The following is a 19,163-nucleotide window of genomic DNA, read 5'->3' as shown; positions in this document are numbered from 1 at the left end:
AAATGTTAGGGAAATTGAAGCCGCGGGGGGCAGGCCGAGGCGGAGACGAAAGCCACTTTGGGATTCTCAAGTTAGCCCGGGAATAGGGGGCGAAAAGTTGAAACCAGAAGCAGAAACGTAAGCCAGATTGGGATCCGTCTGATTAGCCCGGGGAGCAAAGGACGGGAAGCCAAATCGTGGGGCGGAGACGTGAGCTGGGTTGAATTCGCCAGGTTAGCCCGGGGAACTTAGATTGAATACTAGTGGCGGAGACGTGAGCTGACGCTGTGTGATTCGCGGAGGCTGCCGTGCGCAGAGAGAGCGTGCGGGGCACAAGTAGATAGGGAACGTGGGGCTAGCGCGGAGACCGCGGAGTGTGCGCGCAAAGCCGAGCCGCGCAGAGCCGCGAAGCCGCGCAGATGAGAGAAGCGGGCTGAAGCGGCTCAGAGCCGGAAAGCCGCCGAGAGGCAGCTTCGGGGCGGGCGCCGGGAAGCCGCGGGGATAAGAGAAACAGAAGTTTAGAAGTAAAATGAGAGAAATAGGAATGCTGGAAGATAGAAGCAAAATGGGAGAAATAGGAATGCCCGGAGATAGAGAAATAGAGAAATAGAAAGGCCTTCCCACAACACAGCAATGAGAGAGCTTGGATTCGGTCTGCCTGATTAGGAAGGCGGTGAGCACCTGCGGGCGGCTAGCAGCTTATGCGCCGCAGGTCACCGAAGACAGGCACGAATTAACATCAATAAGGCCTCCCCACAACACAGCAATGAGAGAGCTTGGATTCGGTCTGCCTGATTAGTAAGGCGGTAAGCACCAGCAGGCAGCTCGACCAGAGTATGAGCTGCAGGTCACCGAAGATAGGCACGAACCAACACTAATAAGTCTCCCCCACAATACTACAATGCGAAGGCTTGGATTCGGTTTGCCTGATTGTTAGGGCTTGTAAGCACCTGCAGGCAGAGCAGAGCATGCGCTGCAGGGCACCGAACACAGGCACGCATCAGCGCCTAAAAACCTCCTCACAACATGGCGAAGAGAGGACCCAGATTCGGTTTGCCTGATTGGTAGGACTTGTAAGAACCTGTGGCAACTCTAGCAAGCAGAGCAGAGTGTGTGCCGCGGGGCACCGAAGACAGGTGCGTATCAATGCCAAAAAATAAAAAGAAAGGGGGATCTGTGGGGAGCAACTCAGACTAGACTAAGTTACTGGAATTAAGACTTATTCTATGCATCTGCTCTCCCACAATATGGCGCTGGGAGAGGAGAAAACAGCTTCTACGCAGCTGCCTCCAGTTCAGCCAATAAACTGTAGGACTTGCTCCTGATTGGAGGAGAGCAGCGTACTCGGCGTGTGGGCAGCCGAGTTGGGATTGGCAGAGGAGGACTATAAAGGAGGAGAGAGACGGCATGAACCAGGAACATCTAAGGGGAACATCTAAGGTGAACACCTGAGCAGCCCCCGAGAGAGCCGGCCGGCGGTGTGCCGCTCCCCTGCGGAAGTGGGGAATGTGGCCAGGGGGAGCTGCCCTTCCACGGAGGTGGAAGGGTCAGTAGCCAACCCGGGAAGAACCAGCAGCAAACCCGGGGAGGGCCGAGTAGACAAAAGAACAGCGCAGGGTCCTGTGTCGTTGCTCCACGAAGACGGGGAGCGACAGAGAACTAGAGAACACTCATCTTACTAATGAACAGTACTACCAATCGTACAGAAATAAAAAGTATGAGACTATCACTAACATATATATATATATGCTAACAAATCAGATGATAAATGGACAAATTCCTGAAAAGACACAAAATGCCAAAATAGAAAAGGGAATAGAAAATCTGAAGAGATTGATAACAAGACATTAATAATAATACTAGCAATAATACTAATCTTCCCACAAAGTAAAACACATTCCCAGATGGCTTCATTGGAGAATTCTTCCAAAATATTAAAGTACCAAAGGATCAGTGTTGAGGTACAGTGGGTTAAGCTGCTGCCTGTGACACTGGCATCCCATATGCGTGCTGGTTCAAGTCCCAGCTGTTCTACTTCAAATCCAGCTCCCTGCTAATGTACCTGGGAAAGCCATAGAAGCCAAGTGTTTGGGCTACTGGCACCCACATGTGAGACCTGGATAGAGTTCCAGACTCCTGGTTTGGCATGGTCCAGCACTGGCCATTGAGGCCATTGCGGGGTGAAGCAACAAATGGAAGATCAATCTCTCTCTCTTTGTGTGTGTGTGTGTGTGTGTGTGTCTCCCTCTTTTAATTCTACCTTTCAAATAATCTTTTTTTTTTAAATAATATCAAATCTTCAAACTCTTCCAAAAAAAGAAGAAACATTTCCAAACTCATTCTTTAGCTTAGTATTATCCTAATATCAATATCAGTCACATCAGAGAGAACAAAATCAACTTTATCTTTAGTAACATCAACAAAAATACTTAGTAATAAGTATAACAAAGGAAGTGCAAGTCTAATGTAGTAAAATAAAAAACTACAAAACACTGTTTAAGGAAATTTAAGAAGACTTAAATAGAATTGGAAGAATTAGCATTATCAACACAGCCATATTGCCCAATTAATCTACAGATTCAATGCAATCACCATCAATGTTGGAATAGCTTTTTAGGAAGAAATGGACAAACTGGTTGTAAAATTCATATGAAAATGCAAGGGTTCCAGAATAGTCAAAATTATCTTGAAACAGAATAACAAAATTGGAGAACTCACACTTCTGTATTTCAGTGCTTGCCAAAAAGCTACAGAAGCCAAAATAGTGTGGTAGTGTTATAAGAATAGACAAATAACAGTTGAATATTATTGAAAATCCAGAAAGGCCAATTGCTTTTAAACAATGATGCCAAGATCATTCAATAAGACAAAAAAATCTTTTGAAAGAATATTTAAGACAATTGGATATCCCTTGCAAAACAATAATTTTGGTTCTCTACATCACATTGTATACAAAAGTTACAGAGAATGGATCAAAGACATATGTGGGCCGGCGCTGCGGCTCAATAGGCTAATCCTCTGCCTTGCGGCGCTGGCGCACCGGGTTCTAGTCCTGGTCGGGACGCCGGATTCTGTCCCGGTTGCCCCTCTTCCAGGCCAGCTCTCTGCTGTGGCCAGGGAGTGCAGTGGAGGATGGCCCAAGTTCTTGGGCCCTGTACCCCATGGGAGACCAGGATAAGTACCTGGCTCCTGCCATCGGATCTGCGCGGTGCGCCGGCTGCAGCGCGCCGGCCGCAGAGGCCATTGGAGGGTTAACCAATGGCAAAGGAAGACCTTTGTCTCTCTCTCTCTCATTTAAAAAAAAAAAAAGACATATATGTGGAAGCTAAGACTATAAACAGTCTTAGAAGAACACATAGGTTTAAATCTTTAAGACCTCAGATTAGGCATGGGTTTTGTAGGCCTGATATTTTGAGCACAAACAACCAAAGAAAAAGACAAAGATTTGGTTTATTAGAATTAAAAAAAAAGAGCACTATCAAAACAGTGAAGAAAATGTTTGTAATTCATATATACGATAAGTGCTTAGGATCTAGGATGCATAAAGAGTTCTCACAAGTAAACAGTGGGCAAAAAAATATTTAAAAAAGGGAAAGGGTTTGGACAGACTATTCTCCAAAGAAGATATCCAAAGGCTCAATAAGCACATGAAAAGATGCTTAGCATCATTAATCATTAGAGAAATGCAAATCAAAACCACAATGAGCTATCACTTCACATCAAAGAAAAGGGCTATAGATAAAAAGAAAAACAGAAAGAGTGTTGGCAGGAAAGAGGAGAAATGAGACCTCCATACACGGCCAGAAATGTAAAAACCTTCAGTCACTGTGGAAAACAGCTGTTCATTTAATTACAGAGTTCAAAAAAGTTAGCATGTCACTCCTATGTTCAAACATTTGTGCACTAGTGCATGGATGTTCATAATATCTTTTTTTAAAAAGCTTATTAAAAGGTGTTAGGCTAATGTAGATTCTCTACATAATGATATACAACTTTATTTATTTATTTTTATTTGACAGAGTTAGACAGTGAGAGAGAGACAGAAAGGTCTTCCTTCTGTTGGTTCACTCCCCAAATGGCCGCTATGGCCGGTGCTACACCCATCTGAAGCCAGGAGCCAGGTGCTTCCTCCTGGTCTCCCATGTGGGTGCAGGGGCCCAAACACTTGGGCCATCCTCCACTGCCCTCCTAGGCCACAGCAGAGAGCTGGACTGGAAGAAGAGCAACTGGGACTAGAACCCAGCGCCCATATGGTATGCTGGTGCTGCAGGTGGAGGATTAGCCAAGTGAGCCACAGCGCTGGCCCCCATATCTTTATTCATAAAAGTCAAAATGTAGGAATAGTCCAAATGTCTAATAACTGGTATATTTAATTTTTATCCATACATTCAGTGACATATTATTTGGAAATAAAAAGGAATAAGGCATTGCATAAATGAACTTTGAAAAAACTATGCTAAGAGAAAAAGTCAGACACCAAAGGCCGCATGTCATGATGATTCCATTTATATGAAATGTCCAGAACAGTCAAATCTAGAGAGACAGAAATAACATGTTTGCCAAAGACTGGAGGGAGGAGGAATGGGGAGTCACTGCTAATTGTACAGTGGTTCTTTTTGAGGTGTTGAAAAATGTGGAATTGGATGGCAGTTTTGGTTGTACTTCCAAAAGTGCAAGAAGGAATGAACAGCAACTTTATTTCACTGCAAATAAATTTTTAAATTTGTGCATGGTATTTTTTTTTTCAAGATTTACTTATTTATTTGAAAGAGTTATAGAGAGAGGTCGAGACAGAGAGGTCTTCCATCCTCTGGTTCATTCCCCAAATGTCCGCAACAGGTGAGCTGATCCGAATCCAGGAGCTTCTTCCAGGTATCCCATGTGGGTGCAGGGGACCAGGCACTTGGGCCATCCTCCCCTGCTTTCCTAAGCCATTAGCAGTGAGCTGGATCAGAAGTGGAACAACTGGGACTAGAACCTTATTGGATGCTGGCACTGCAGGATGGGGCTTTAACCACTGCACCACAGCACCAGCACCTGTGCACTGTATTTTTTACAATACATATTTTCCATGAAATTTTTGAAGTTTATACTAGTCCAGAAAATTCTTGGTAATCATTTTTTTTTTTTTTGACAGGCAGAGTGGACAGTGAGAGAGAGAGAGAGACAGAGAGAAAGGTCTTCCTTTGCCACTGGTTCACCCTCCAATGGCCGCCACGGCCGGCGCACTGCTGCTGGCACACGGCGCTGATCCGATGGCAGGAGCCAGGTACTTCTCCTGGTCTCCCATGGGGTGCAGGGCCCAAGGACTTGGGCCATCCTCCACTGCACTCCCTGGCCACAGCAGACAGCTGGCCTGGAAGAGGGGCAACCGGGACAGAATCCGGCGCCCCAACCAGGACTAGAACCCGGTGTGCCGGCGCCGCAAGGCAGAGGATTAGCCTACTGAGCCGCAGCGCCGGCCATCAATTTTTCTTTAACATTTTTATTTCACCTTTTAATTCACTTTGCTCATTTCTCCCCCTGCTTTTTTTTTCTTTTGCAAAATGTAAGAGTTTTGAGTCCAGTTTAGAAAAAAAGTCCATGGTTATACTATACATTGTTGCTATTTAAAAAGAAATTTATGGAGTCAGCACTGTGGTGTAGGGGGTAAAGCCGCTGCCCGCAGTGCCGGCATCCTATATGGGTGCCAGTTCGAGTCTTGGCTGCTCCACTTCCAATCCAGCTCTCTGCTATGGCCTGGGAAAGCAATAGAAGATGGCCCAAGCCCTTGGGCCCCTGCACCCGCATGGGAGACCCAGATGAAGCTCCAGGCTCCTGGCTCTGGATCAGCTCAGCTCTGGCCATTGCAGCCATATGGGGAGTGAACCATCAGATGGAAGACCTCTCTCTCTCTGTGCCTCTGCCTCTCTGTAACTCTGCTTTTCAAATAAAGAAATACATCTTAAAAAAAAGGAAATTTAAGATAATGCCCCTACCATTTTTAAGAGTGTACCTTTACAGTTTAATTTTTCCTTCGACTTTGATTTGTACATTTTTGTCCTTTGCTATTTACTAGTCAAAAATACTAGTTTATTAAAAGTCAGAAGACAATATAAATATGTACAAGATTTAAATGCAGTATATTATTTCATTATGAATCTGCCAAATATAATTGTATTGTTAATTTCCTATAAGTAGGAATTGTAGTATTCATTTGAGGCTAAAAGCATTATTCTTGCATGATAAATATTCCTGTAATAAAGAGAGTGAGGTTAGCTGAGTTTTTTTTTTATGTGTATTTATTCAAAACACTCTATTCATAAAAATTTTGTACCTAAAAGTATAAAGAAGACAAAGTAGGATATCCATCAGTATAATGAAATCTTGATTGATTCTGAGAGCAGGTCATCCAAAATGAACAAATAAGTCTTGTAATTGCATACCACAGGTAAAAAAAAAAAATTAGCCCTAGTAAATGAGGCCAGGAGGGAGTGCTACAGACCCAGAGGGAAGGTCCTAATGTTATGACTGAACCAAAGCAATTCACCAGTAACACTTTCCCTCCTTTAGCTCATAGCAACTGTAAAAAGTTTTAACAAATCCTGTTGTAATAGACAAAGATTATGTCCTCAAATAATAATTTTTAAATAAAACTTTGAGAAATGCTGAGTACTCACCAGCCTTGTTGCATCTCAGGGTTTCCAAGTGACCATGGTGTTTTCCTGAGCATCTGTTGGCCAGCTTCCAACCAAAGCTGCTCCCAAGAGACATAGTGCTGTTAGAGGAGGAGGTGGGTTGAGAGGGTTAGTTTTAAGTCTACACATAACATTGCACTTGCAATGAGTAAAAATCATTCTGAAAGTTAGTGGCGATAAGAGGTTGCAGACAGGTTTCAGATCTGTATAGAAATAGCTTAGGTACTGATGTCTGCTCAAAGTTCTATGTTGTTGAAAATGCTTCAGATACAAGATTTTAAAAAAATCAATCAATTAATTTGAAAGGCAGAGAGAGAGATCCTATCCCCTAGATGACACCTAAAATTCCTGTGACAGCCAGGGCTGGGCCTGGCTCAACTGAGGAGCCAGGAACTCAGTCTAGGTCTCCCCAGTGGGAATGGCAGGAACCCAATTCCTTGAGTCCTGACCACTTCCTCCAAGGGTCTGCATTGACAGGAAGTGGTGGTGGGGGGGAGTGGTGAGGAGCTGGAGCTGGGAACTGAACCCAGGTACTCCCACAGGATGGTTGTAACTACTAGGCTAAACACCTGCTCCTGACACATGATCTCAAAGGAGAGAGTGTCTTAGGAATACCACATCTTTGTCATGGACAAAGATCACCAGTGCTATCCATTTGTGAGTCCTGATTCATTTGTACTTTGGGAAAGGAGCTCAAGATTATGCCAGTGGGTAGAAGAACCCAGCGATTCTTTTCCTACATCTATAGTAAGTGAAAACAAACCTCTACTCATTCCAACTTCTTTCTAATGCTGGATTAAAGATGAAACTTTTCCCACAAAGACTTCTTAATTTGTCAGTATAAAACTGAAATGGACACTTTCATGATGGTGAAATGTATGTGGCAGACTCAAACAATTTGGGCCACAAAGTGCACTCCTTTTAATTACCCAGAATTACATGAGTAATCAACTCTTTCCATTTCACTCTGAACGTACTGTCCTACATATTTTCTTTATTTGTTGCTTTGCCACAATATAAAAACAAAATAAATTTTTACATGTAGTTATTGGATGACATTTAAGGCAAAGTATCACAGCCCAAGTTTATTACACTATACTCTTTCTTACTGAGTTCTGGGCAACATATCATTGATTTCTGCTTCCTTGTGTCATCTCCCATGCTTAAGTATTCTGTGTGTGTGCAGGTCTAAAGAATAAGATTAAGGTAAGAGTAAGGCAACAGGATTCTGCAGCACTGGTGAGACAATTACAGGTCTCCCCAGACTGTGAACTACCATTTGGCTGCCTTTAAATGTTTGCAACGTTTTGCACATACAAAAGATAGACAGCCTCAGGAGGACAAAGCAATGCTAACAACAAGCAACAAGAAAACTAAACACTGCTAATTTGCACATGGAAATATAATGAAGGAAAAAAAGAAAGAAAAGGAAAGCAGGGAGAGAATGGAAGTTCCTTCTCAAGAAACGCCTATTTTTCTCTTGTCATAGGAGGGGGAAATACCCCAGACTAAGAGGGACGCTTCTCTGAGGTACTGCCTGCTAGAGTTCCCACAATTTCGCATAAAATAGAGATTGGTATTAAGCAGAAAATTTGGGGGAAGTTTTCTTTATGGATTCATGAACTAGTGACTTCTCAGAGGGTACAGACAACATTAACATCAGTTAAACTACAACCAACTTTTGATCAAAAGACACAATTTTCAAACTTTATGTTAATGGCAAATATATTAGGCACTCAAACGTGCATGTGCCATTACATAGAACTTACAAAACACCCCAGGCTGAACAGCAAAAGAAGACCGAAGTTTCCTAAGGATGGTGGGAAAGAAGAAATCAAATGGCTGGGAGGAAGCTTAGGAGGCAGGGTCTTGCCATAATAATGGCGCAGGCCAGACACATTCATATATTCACATGTATGCATTTGTTGTTCTGAAATAAAGAGCAGGATGGGTGTCAGATCAGGGAAAACATGTTACACCCCCTGTTGCCCATGAGCGAACCAATTCTCCAGCATGAAATGGGCACAGTCGGCTGATTCTTCTGACCCATTTCCTGTGGGTTCTGGGACAAGCTGAGGTCCCCACTGACAGCATCCATAAAGTCAGAGCGTGCAGTAGCACCGACAAGAAGAAGGGAACAAGATCTTCGGAACCTGGAACTCATGCTACCGTGGCCTTCGTGCTAGGAAGTGTTCTAAAATTTGAAAGTGTGCAACATTAGCTCAGCTAATCTATTGCAACTATCTTATAAGGGCGTTGTTATAAATTCTCCCCATTTTAGGTGAATTGCTCCAGCTGTTAGAGGTGAACTCCCAGCACGGGCAGTCCGGTTCCAGCACTTGTTACCTATAACTCAGAAAGCTTTGCTTCTTTTTTCTTTGTATTCATCCCTTTCAAATGAGGTTAACAGTGTGCATGGTAAGAGATAAACTCCTGAGAGGCCTGGAAAGAGTTAACGCTTAAGCAGTTCGGTGAGCTGGGCAAAAACAAACAAAAACAAATAAAGACCTGAGGGCACTAGCCTGAGAAAACCCCTAGGAAATTCACTGGGCCTCCTGCTCCTTTAAACTCGCGCTTTCGCTCCCGCCGACACTTGACAAAGCGGCGGCGGCGGGGCCGCGCCGAGCCAGCGCCTGGCGTTCCCCAGCGCGGGCCTGGGGGCCGGAGGGGCTCGCGGGGTCAGGGAGCCGCGGGGCTCCGGTTTGCTTTGCTCACCACCCCCAACTAATGTGAGAGCAGCCCTCCTGGAAGGGCGCTGTAATGAACTCCTAGCGCATAGCAGACCCCGCAGGCGCCCGAGCCGGGGCCGGGGGACCTCCACCCTCACCCCCAGCCACCGCCGGGAGCGTAGGCGGCTTGGGAGCCAGGTGGGTGCGGGCAGCGCCCGGGCTGCCGAGGGCGCGGGCCGGTACGAGGATGGCGCCCCGGCGGCGCGGGGAAGCCGCCCCGTGCTTCCCTCCCCTGTCTCCCCGCCGACTCCGCTCACGGCCGGCGCCCCGGACCGCCAGCGGCGGGGGCGCGCGGGGCTGGAGCTGCCCTCGCCCTTCCCCTGGCCGGGCCGTTCCGGCTTAGGCTGTCGGCGACTCCGCTGCCAGCCAAGGAAAGTGCAGCCATTGGGCAGGTCGGTGCCGGCTGCGCGATTCGGGAGGAAGGTGGGAGAAGCCCGGCGGCGCGAGGGGGAGGGCGCGGGGCGGAGGGAGGAGGCGCGGCGGCCGCTCCGGCGAATCGCGCGCCGCCTCCCTCCCCAGAGCGTGGGGCAGGAGCACGGGGGAGCGCGGCGGCCGCGGCGGCTCCGCCACCAAACTCCCGGGGCGCGGCGCGGTGCGGTGCGGCGCGGCTGGGGCCGCCTCCCTCTCAGCCCGAGGAACCCTCTCCCGAGGGGTCTCATCCTGACTCCCCCCCACCCCCCATTTCCTTTCTTCTTTGTTAAAGCCTCATTTTCCGGGCTTTGGACTTCACACTGCTCGAACCTTCCGTGGGCTCAGCTCTTCGAGCTGTCCATCGCTCCGGCAGCCAGAAAGGACGCGCGCCCTGCGCTAGGCGAAGGAAAGAAGCAAAAACTCGTCGGAGGGGCTTCCCTAGCCGAGACCCCCCTGCCTGAAAATCGAGGCCTCCCGCCGGGACCGTCCCAGGGCCGGGGAAAGTTCCTCGGAACCCACAGCGCCCTTGGATTTGGAGCCTGCGGCGGCGCTGGCTGTGGAATCCGCTCTGCTCGGAGCCCAGCGGAGCGCGTCGCGGGCGCTAGGAAGCCGCCGTCTGCGGGCGCCGGAGCGGCGCTGCCCGTGCGGAGCCGAGAGTTTGCAGCAGCCCCGGCCGCGAGTGGGCCCGTCGCCCCGCGGTTGTTTCCTGCGCGGGGCGCGGCGGCGAGGTCGGCAAGTTGCGAGGAGACCCCCAGGGGTCCGGAGAGGGCTGCGCTCCGCTCCGCCTCGCATCCCTTCCTGCTGTCCCCGGCGCCCGGGCGTGAAATCGGGGCGACGTGTACGGAGGCCTCCGGGTCCCGCCGATACTGATCTGCGGCGCTCCCCGCCTGGCCCCAGTCCGCGCCCGGAGCCCGGGAGCGCGGGGTTCAAGGAAGGCTCGGCCGGGGGAACGAGGTCGAGGGGCGGCGGCGGCGGAGGCGGAGGCGCGGTTCCCCAGGGCCGATCTAGTCTGGCCGCAGCGGGAGTTGTGCTACGTTGCCATTTTCTAATGGGCTGCTGTCAGTTCGCTCTAGGGGAGCCTAGACCCTTCCGCTGGCGGTTCTGTGGGCGGCTGAGGGCCTCCCCGGGACCCGGACCCCCAGCCCACCCCCGCCGCGACTGTGGGCCCTGGGGAAAGTTGCTGGGGTTGCGCCCCGGGTGCACCTGAGCTTCCCAGTGGAGGGCAGGGTGGACACGAGAAGGGTGGTATGGGACCGTCTGCTCCAGGTAGCCCTGGGGGGGGGGGGGGGGCTGCGGTGTTGGAACGAAGCTCCACCGGCAGGTGCCTCGCCCAGCGCTGGGCGCCCGGCCGCCGCCGCCTCCTTCCCCAGCGCTCAGAGAAACTGGGCGAGTGCGGGTGGCGGTGGGGGATGCGCGCGGCCGCTGTTTAAAGTTCTGAAGTTGAGGCCCGCGCCGCGGCTCAATAGGCTAATCCTCCGCCTGCGGCGCCGGCACACCGAGTTCCCGGTCGGGGCACCGGATTCTGTCCCGGTTGCCCTTCTTCCAGTCCAGCTCTCTGCTGTGGCTCGACAGTACAGTGGAGGATGGCCCAAGTGCTTGGGACCTGCACCCACATGGGAGACCAGGAGAAGCACCTGGCTCCTGGCTTCGGATCAGCACGGTGCGCTGGCCGCAGCGGCCATTGAGGGGTAAACAACAGAAAATGAAGACCTTTCTCTCTGTCTCTCTCTCTCTCACTGTCCACTCTGCCTGTTAAAAAAAAAAAAAAAGTTCTGAAGTTAAGGATGGGATTCCTTCCACTGTAAGATGACCAGGTAATCGAATGCTTTTATTTGGGCAATATAAAATACCTGATCCAATTTTTCACTATTATAAAGAACACTATAATGAAAAAAAAAATACCTGAATTGTTCAGCATAAATGAAGTGGTATTTTCAAACTAATTGAGTATTTCTGGTGGAAATCTGCTCTTCGAATCCCATATTTATATAAGAGGCAGTAAAAAGGAATATTTTTGAAGTTGTTGGCGACTCTCTTATACAGTGGAGTAACTTCTCTCCTTGGCATCAGTCAAGGTGTAGTTTTCTTAATCTTGGAATGAAATGGTTAGCCTACTGAACATATACAGTCGGAGAAGACAGCATTAGTTTCCTTTGTAAAATAGCTGCTCTGAAAGTTCAATACAGGGGAAGAAACCCAATGATCTTGGAACTTGGCATCTAGCAGTCAGGATTTTTATTGCAGACTAAGGAGAAAATATCTGATTTTGTAACAAGGAGATTTTAAGTGCCTTACTTTAGTTAATACTGCAGTTGATTTTATTGCCACTAGGGGGCAGAGGAACTGCTAATTTCTTCTATCTGTTTTAGAGACAAGCAGTCTGTTTAGCATACCATTTACACTTTATTTCCTTTTCTGGTTGGATATTTTTCTGTTACTTCTGTTTATGTTAAACAGTTTCCTTGGAATTGCCAATTTGTAGAGTTTGTTATGGGCGTGTCTCTGTTGAGACCCACCTGTACTGTCATAGGCATATATTTTCTGTCTGCAAATATTCCTACAGGGAACTATTGTGACAGATGGCTAACTCATGTGAATAGTTCCTGTACAATAGACATGGGTCAGATTATTGGGAAAATGGCTGGTTAATTATTTTATTGATGACTGGTGACTGCATGTTAAGATTTTTTACAATACAAAATGAGTATTTTTCCTTTACAGAACAGGTACAAGTTGAGGCCTGAGACATATCATGATCCAGAACAGTTCTTTCAGACATGAAGTCTTTTGCCCCTGGATTTCTGCAGGGAAGAATTGTAATCAGGATAATGACACGTTTGGCAGACTCTTGCCAAGGAGAATGCCTGGATAAAGCTTAGTAACAGAAAATACTAGTGTGCTCCAAAAATTAAGACACTCTCATGCGAGACTAAGACACTGTCCTGCAGAGATGTAGGAAATAGGTTTTGCTTTAAATCGGTTTTGTCTGGGTCTTTTCTTTCTGAATGAATCTCCTATTGCAGAGACCGTATGCTTTCAGAGAGGAGTGAGCTGATCAAGAACTGGGATCAGGAGGTCTAAGTCTTCAGCCGGTTCCATGCCAGATGTACAAGTCCTTCTTACTCTTCAAGAGCCATTACCATGTGGCCTTGGCCACTCCCCAGCCTGTCTCCCTTGCATGTCCTTGACACCGTGACCGTGTGGGCTTCTAGATGCTCCTGAGTGTCCTGTGTCTACACCTCTGCCTTCCTCCTGCTTCTCCTTCCGATTCCGTCTCCATCCAGCCGTTGCTTCCTTTTTCTTACAGACTCATCTCAGCTGACAACCCCACAAAACAGTGTGTTCTTTTTAAAAAATTTTTTTATTTATTTGAAAGAGGCACAGAGAGAGAGGTCTTCCATTCACTGGTTCACTCCCCAAATAACTGCATGGCCAGAACTGAGCTGATCCGAAGCCAGGAGCCAGGAGCTTTTTCTGGGTCTCCCACACGGTTGCAGGGGCCCAAGGACCTGGGCCATCCTCCACTGCTTTCCCAGGCCACAGCAGGGAGCTGGATCAGAAGTGGAGCAGCCGGGACTTGAACCAGCACCCATATGGGATGCCAGCACTGCAGGCAGCGGCTTTACCCGCTATGCCACAGCACTGGCCCCAAGAATGTGTTCTTAAACTCTCAGAAGTCTATGCCTATTTTAAGGCACTTGCTGCACTCTGCCTGGTATTGTAGACTTTTCTTCTTTTTTTTTTTTTCATTTTTGTATCTCCCTCAAACATTATGTTCTTGAGGCTGGGGTCTGTTTCTTTTATTTTGCTTTCATATTTGATATCAGAGAGACAGAGAGGGAGAGAGAGGCTCACATCGACAGGTTTACTCCATAGATGCTCACAGCAGCCAAGGCTTGGCCAGGTGAAAGCCAGGCCCCAGGTGAAGCCAGGGCTTCAGTCTTGGTCTCCTTGAGGGTGGTAGGGACCCAACCACTTGATCATCAGCAGGAAGCTGGAATTGACTGGCAGAGCCAGGAATGGGCCCCAGGGGCTTGGATATGGAGCATGGGCCACACCCCTGCCCCTTCATGCGTTGCTCTGCTCTGTAGACCTGCAGCAAACAGCTGCAGAATAAAACGTAGTTCAAGTTGGGCTATCATCTTGCATGTCATCTTGGGAGACTTTTAAATAATTCTCTAAGTTTTTCCTTTAAAAAGCTGGAAATGAGTATAGTGACTAGCTTCACAGAATAGTTTAACACCACACGTAGGGTCCAGAGGGCCACCACACTGTCCTAATGCTTTCGGTGGATGGTTTTTACCTTCAGCCTTCTATTAATAGACCTTTCAGAAGTGCATTCTGCCTCTGCCTCCTCCTATACTGCCGGCTTCTGACTGCATTTTCACTCATGGTCTTAATCCACTACCTTTTTTTAATGCATTTTTTTTAATTTTATTTTTTGACAGGCAGAGTGGACAGTGAGAGAGAGACAGAGAGAAAGGTCTTCCTTTGCTGTTGGTTCACCCTCCAATGGCTGCCGCGGCCGGTGTACCACGCTGATCTGATGGCAGGAGCCAGGTGCTTATCCTGGTCTCCCATGGGGTGCAGGGCCCAAGGACTCGGGCCATCCTCCACTGCAGTCCCTGGCCACAGCAGAGAGCTGGCCTGGAAGAGGGGCAACTGGGACAGAATCCGGCGCCCCAACCGGGACTAGAACCCGGTGTGCCGGCGCCACAAGGCGGAGGATTAGCCTAGCCATTACTGTTTTATACCCACTTAGCTCCTGTCAGCCACTCAAACGGCCCACAGCCTGTGTGCAGTCATGCCATTCCTGATTACAATTTTTCCTCATTCCTACCCCCATCTGAGCATCCTGTGGTCTCCTGTTTTGAGCGCTGGTTAGTCAATGATGGGTAAGATCCTCTGGGGGACAACCTAAGACAGGCACAGCCGCGTTCAGAGACCACGTGGAAACGGGGTCAACAATAGTATGGCCAAGAATCATGCCTCCCGCTGCTCAAAAATAAATGAAAAGGGGGAAATGTGGTGGAATGAGAAGGCCATGCCAAGATGGCCACTGGCAAATGAGCCTCAGTTACTCAGGAATGGCTTTGAAACCCACCTGGCAAAGGAGCCTGTCTGGCAACAGGCTGTGATTGGTTAGGGCATAAACCGCCCCTTGACCGGATTGGCTGCTTTGGCTATTTAAGCTGCTGTACTAACTGAAATAAACAAGTCTGCGGGCTGCTCACATCTGGCCCACATTCACCTGAGTCCCAGGGTGGTGACTCTGTGCCTCTTGCCCCCACCATGCACCTCCTCTCAGAACAAATCCATCTCAACACCTCCCCCTCCTCCTCCTCTTATTTGTCTCTCTCTCCTCTCTCTTTATTCTCCTCCTCCTTCTTCCTCTCCCTCTCTCTCTTTGTAAATCTGCCTTTTAAATACATGCATAAATATTTAAAAAATAAGACATGACAACTGAGAGGTTAATACCTACACACTGGGAGGATCCAAGATGGTTGAATAGGGAAAGGTATGCTGATTTTGACCATGGGAAGATAACAGAAGCAAAAGGGAGGGACTGCATTCCCAGGGTACAGTTGGAGAGGAGTTTGCAGTGGAAATTCTACAGAAAGAAGAGAGATGCTGTGGAGCAGTCAAGACAGTACAGTCACACAGCAGCAAGTGGGATACCACCGGCAGCTCCTGCAGCCAGTGGCTGGAGAACATGCCATTTTCTTGGAGCAAGGTGAAAGGAGCCTGCAGCAGCTCCTGTCACTGGTGTTATTGCCTGGGGGAGAACCTCACAGACCACCCTGACTGAGTCTGTCTTGGAGGCCTAGCAGATGGCAGAGGGCCCACCCAATGCTATGAAGGGTGGACACACTACTTTCTTTCCATCCCCCAACAAGAGCACCTGGTGACCACCCCTTCCCAACTGACAAGAGAAAAGATCTACCATTCCCAACTAGGGTATCACTCTGGACTCTTGCCCCACCCTCAAGCATGAGACTGAGCTCCCTGGCACAACCCAGCACACAGCTCTTGATATCTGATGAAGGAACAGGAACTCTAGTAAGCCATAGAGCCATGTCCAAAAGGTAAAAGCCCTCTGAGGAGAAAACCAACAAGTGTTTCCACAAATGCCTAAAAATAAACATAAATACAGAAACATGAACAAGGAAGACAATCTGACTCTCCCAAAGGAACCCTCCAAAAAATCAGTATTAGAATGTGAAGTTGAAGAGGTTGCTGAAATGCCTGAAGGTGAATTTATAAGAATATCCATAAGATAACTCAGAAACAGAGAAGCAAATACTTAAGTTATTGAAGTTCATACATTGCATGGACGATAAATTCTTCCAGGAGATAAGAGATATTGAAGAGAAATCAGACTGAAATATTGGAAATGAATTTAATATTCAAATAACAAATACAGTAGAAAGCCTTAACAGACCCAGTGAGGGAGAAGAAAGAATTTCTGAGCTAGAAGACAAGACCCCATTCTTGAGCACAGACCAGAGCTCCCTGGCCCCACCCAAGCACACATGTCGATGTCTACTGAAGGAGCAGACACTTCACTATGCCTCAGAAGCATAGTTCAAAGATAAACCATCAGCAGCAGAAAAAACAATGAGTGTTTCCACAAATTCCATGTTAACAGAAAACAAAAATGAGCAGGTGTAGTCATCTTAATATCAGACAAAATAGACTTTGACAAAAAAAACTGTTCAACAAGATAAGGGAGTTATGTAATGATTAAGAGATCAATTCAACAGGAAGATGTGACTATACTAAATGTATATGCACCCAATGCCAGGACACCTAGTGTCGCTCCCCGTCTTCGTGGAGGAACGACACAGGACCCTGCGCTGTTCTTTCATCTGCTCGGCCCTCCTCCGTGGAAGGGCGGTTCCCCCTGGCCACTTTCCCCACTTCTGTGGGGGAGCGGCACACCGCCGGCCGGCTCTCTCGGGGGCTGCACAGGTGTTCCTCTTAGATGTTCCTGGTGCATGTTGTCTCTCTCCTCCTTTATAGTCCTCTTCCACCAATCCCAACTCTGCTACCCACACGCCGAGTACGCTGCTCTCCTCCAATCAGGAGTAGGTCCCACAGTTTATTGGTTGAACTGGAGGCAGCTGTGTAGAAGCTGTTTCTCCCTTCTCAGCGTCATATTGTGGGAGAGCAGATGCATAGAATAAGTCTTAATTCCAGTAACAGTCTAGTCCGAGTTGCTCCCAGTTGCTCCCCACAACCTAGCTATTTAAAACAAATGTTAATGGATCTAAAGGGAGAAATAGACTCTAATACAATAGTAATAGGGGACTTCAACACCCCACTTTCATCAATGGGCAGACCAACTAGATAGAATATCAACAAGGAACTACAGAGCTAATTGACACAATGGACCAAATGGACCTAACTGATATCTACAGAACATTTCATCCCACAGTTGCAGAGTACACATTCTTTTCATCAGTCTTTGGAACTTTCTCTAGGACGGGCCATATGCTAGGCCATAAGCAAGTCAGCAAATTCAAAAAAATTGAAGTCATACCATATATCTTTTCTGACAACAATGGAAAAAAACTGAAAACTAACAAGAAGTCCCAGAAAACATACAAACACATGGAGACTGAACAGCATGCTCCTGAGTGAACAGTGGATCATTTAAGAAATCAAAAGAGAAATAAAAAAATTCCTGGAAACTAATGAAGATGACAACACAACTAATCAAAACTTATTTGATACAGAAAAGACAGTGTTAGAGGGAAGTTTAGGGGCTGGCTTTGTGGCATAGTAGGTTAAGCCTCTGCTTGCAGCCCCAGCATCTGAATTGCCCCACTTCTGATCCAGCTCTCTGCTAATGGCCTGGGAAAGCAGTAGAGGACAACCCAAGTGCTTCAGCCCCTACACCCATGTGGGAGACCTGGAAGAAGCTCCTGGCTCCTGGCTTTGGATAGGCCCAGACCTAACCATTGCAGCCTTTTGGAGAAAGAAAATCTGGCTCTCAAATAAATAAACAAATCTTAAAAAGAAAATGAGGGAAGTTTATAACAATGGGTGCCTACATCAAGAAATTGGAAAGGCATCAAACAATTGATCTTCAGTGCATCTCAAAGTCCTAGAAACACATTAACAAACCAAACCCAAAATTAGTAGGCAGAAAGAAAAAAATTAGAGAAGTAATAAAATTACCACAAAAAATGATGCAAAAAAGTAAACAAAATGGTATACCGTTGGCTCAACTAACCACAAAAAAAGGAAGAAGACTCAAATCAATTAAATAAGAGATGGCAAGGTGTTATGGTGAATACAACAGAAACAAAAAGAATCATCAGGGATTACTACAAAGAGCTATATGTTCAAAAATCTGGAAAAAATAGATTTCTGAACAGTGTACCAAATTTAAGTCGTGAAGAGATAGAAAACCTAAGTAGACCAATAACCAATACAGAAACTGAATCAGAATCAGTAATAAAGACCCTCTGTCGGGGAATAGTCCGCGGTGGCATCGCTAGGCGGAGGTTTTTGCTTTTGGTTTTGACGGGGGGGGGGGGGGGGGGGGGCTTTCCTGTGGGTGGGGCTCTCCGGAGGCGGAGAGATCGAGGTCGCAGTAAACAACAAGATGGCGCCAGGACCCCCGCAGTGAGTCTGCCTGCCTGCCTGCTGCGTGACACCTCACCTGATTGGCCGAAGGACGTGTGCCCTTCACGTGAACAGAGACCGGATTGGTGTGCCTGATGCATGGACTCTAGCTTGCTCCTGATTGGTTGCATTTTGTGTTTAAGCCGTGGGTGTAAGGAGGAAGCTCTTTTTCTCTCCTCTCCTTTCTTCCTTCCTCTCTACCTCTGTCACGTTTACTTTCTCTAATAAAAAGACCGATAAACGTCATTGTTCGTTCTTTTCTCACCCGAGAAACCGTCGTCGTGGGCCCTGGGTTGAGTCTGCTGGCCAGACTCCCCGAGATGCTCACGGCAACCCTCCCAACAAAGGAAAGCCCAGGAGCAGATGGCTTCACTGCTGAGTTCTGCCAAACTTTTAATGAAGAACTAACCACAATTCTTCTCAAATTAATCAAAATAAATGAGGGGGCAATCCTCCCAAATACCTCCTTGAAATACCTTGAAAATTACAAAACATTAAGAAAATAATAGAAGAAGACACCAAGAAATAGAAAAGTCTTCCATGTTCGTGGATTGGAAAAATTGATATAATCAAAATGTTAATCCAACACAAAGCAATTTGCAGATTCATTGTGATCCCAATCAGAATTCCTAGGATGTTCTTGTCAGATCTGAGGCCAGGATCATCTTACTCCAAAACCAGAAAAATACACAACGAATAAAAGGGAAGTATAGGCCAATATCCCTGATGAACA

At 47.4% G+C, this 19,163-nt stretch overlaps 1 long non-coding RNA gene across 1 annotated transcript; it reads left to right on the top strand.

The window, feature by feature from the left end:
- Positions 1-9,491: 9,491 nt before the first annotated feature.
- LOC138844868 (uncharacterized) lies at positions 9,492-15,046 on the top strand. The gene is made up of 2 exons (XR_011381269.1): positions 9,492-9,777; positions 10,089-15,046. It is a non-coding gene; the product is annotated as an uncharacterized lncRNA (long non-coding RNA).
- The last annotated feature ends 4,117 nt before the right edge of the window (positions 15,047-19,163 follow it).

This window comes from Oryctolagus cuniculus, chromosome 13, assembly GCF_964237555.1.
Source record: "Oryctolagus cuniculus chromosome 13, mOryCun1.1, whole genome shotgun sequence".
Taxonomy (NCBI): Eukaryota; Metazoa; Chordata; class Mammalia; order Lagomorpha; family Leporidae; genus Oryctolagus; species Oryctolagus cuniculus.
This window is presented reverse-complemented; position numbering and strand designations above follow the sequence as displayed.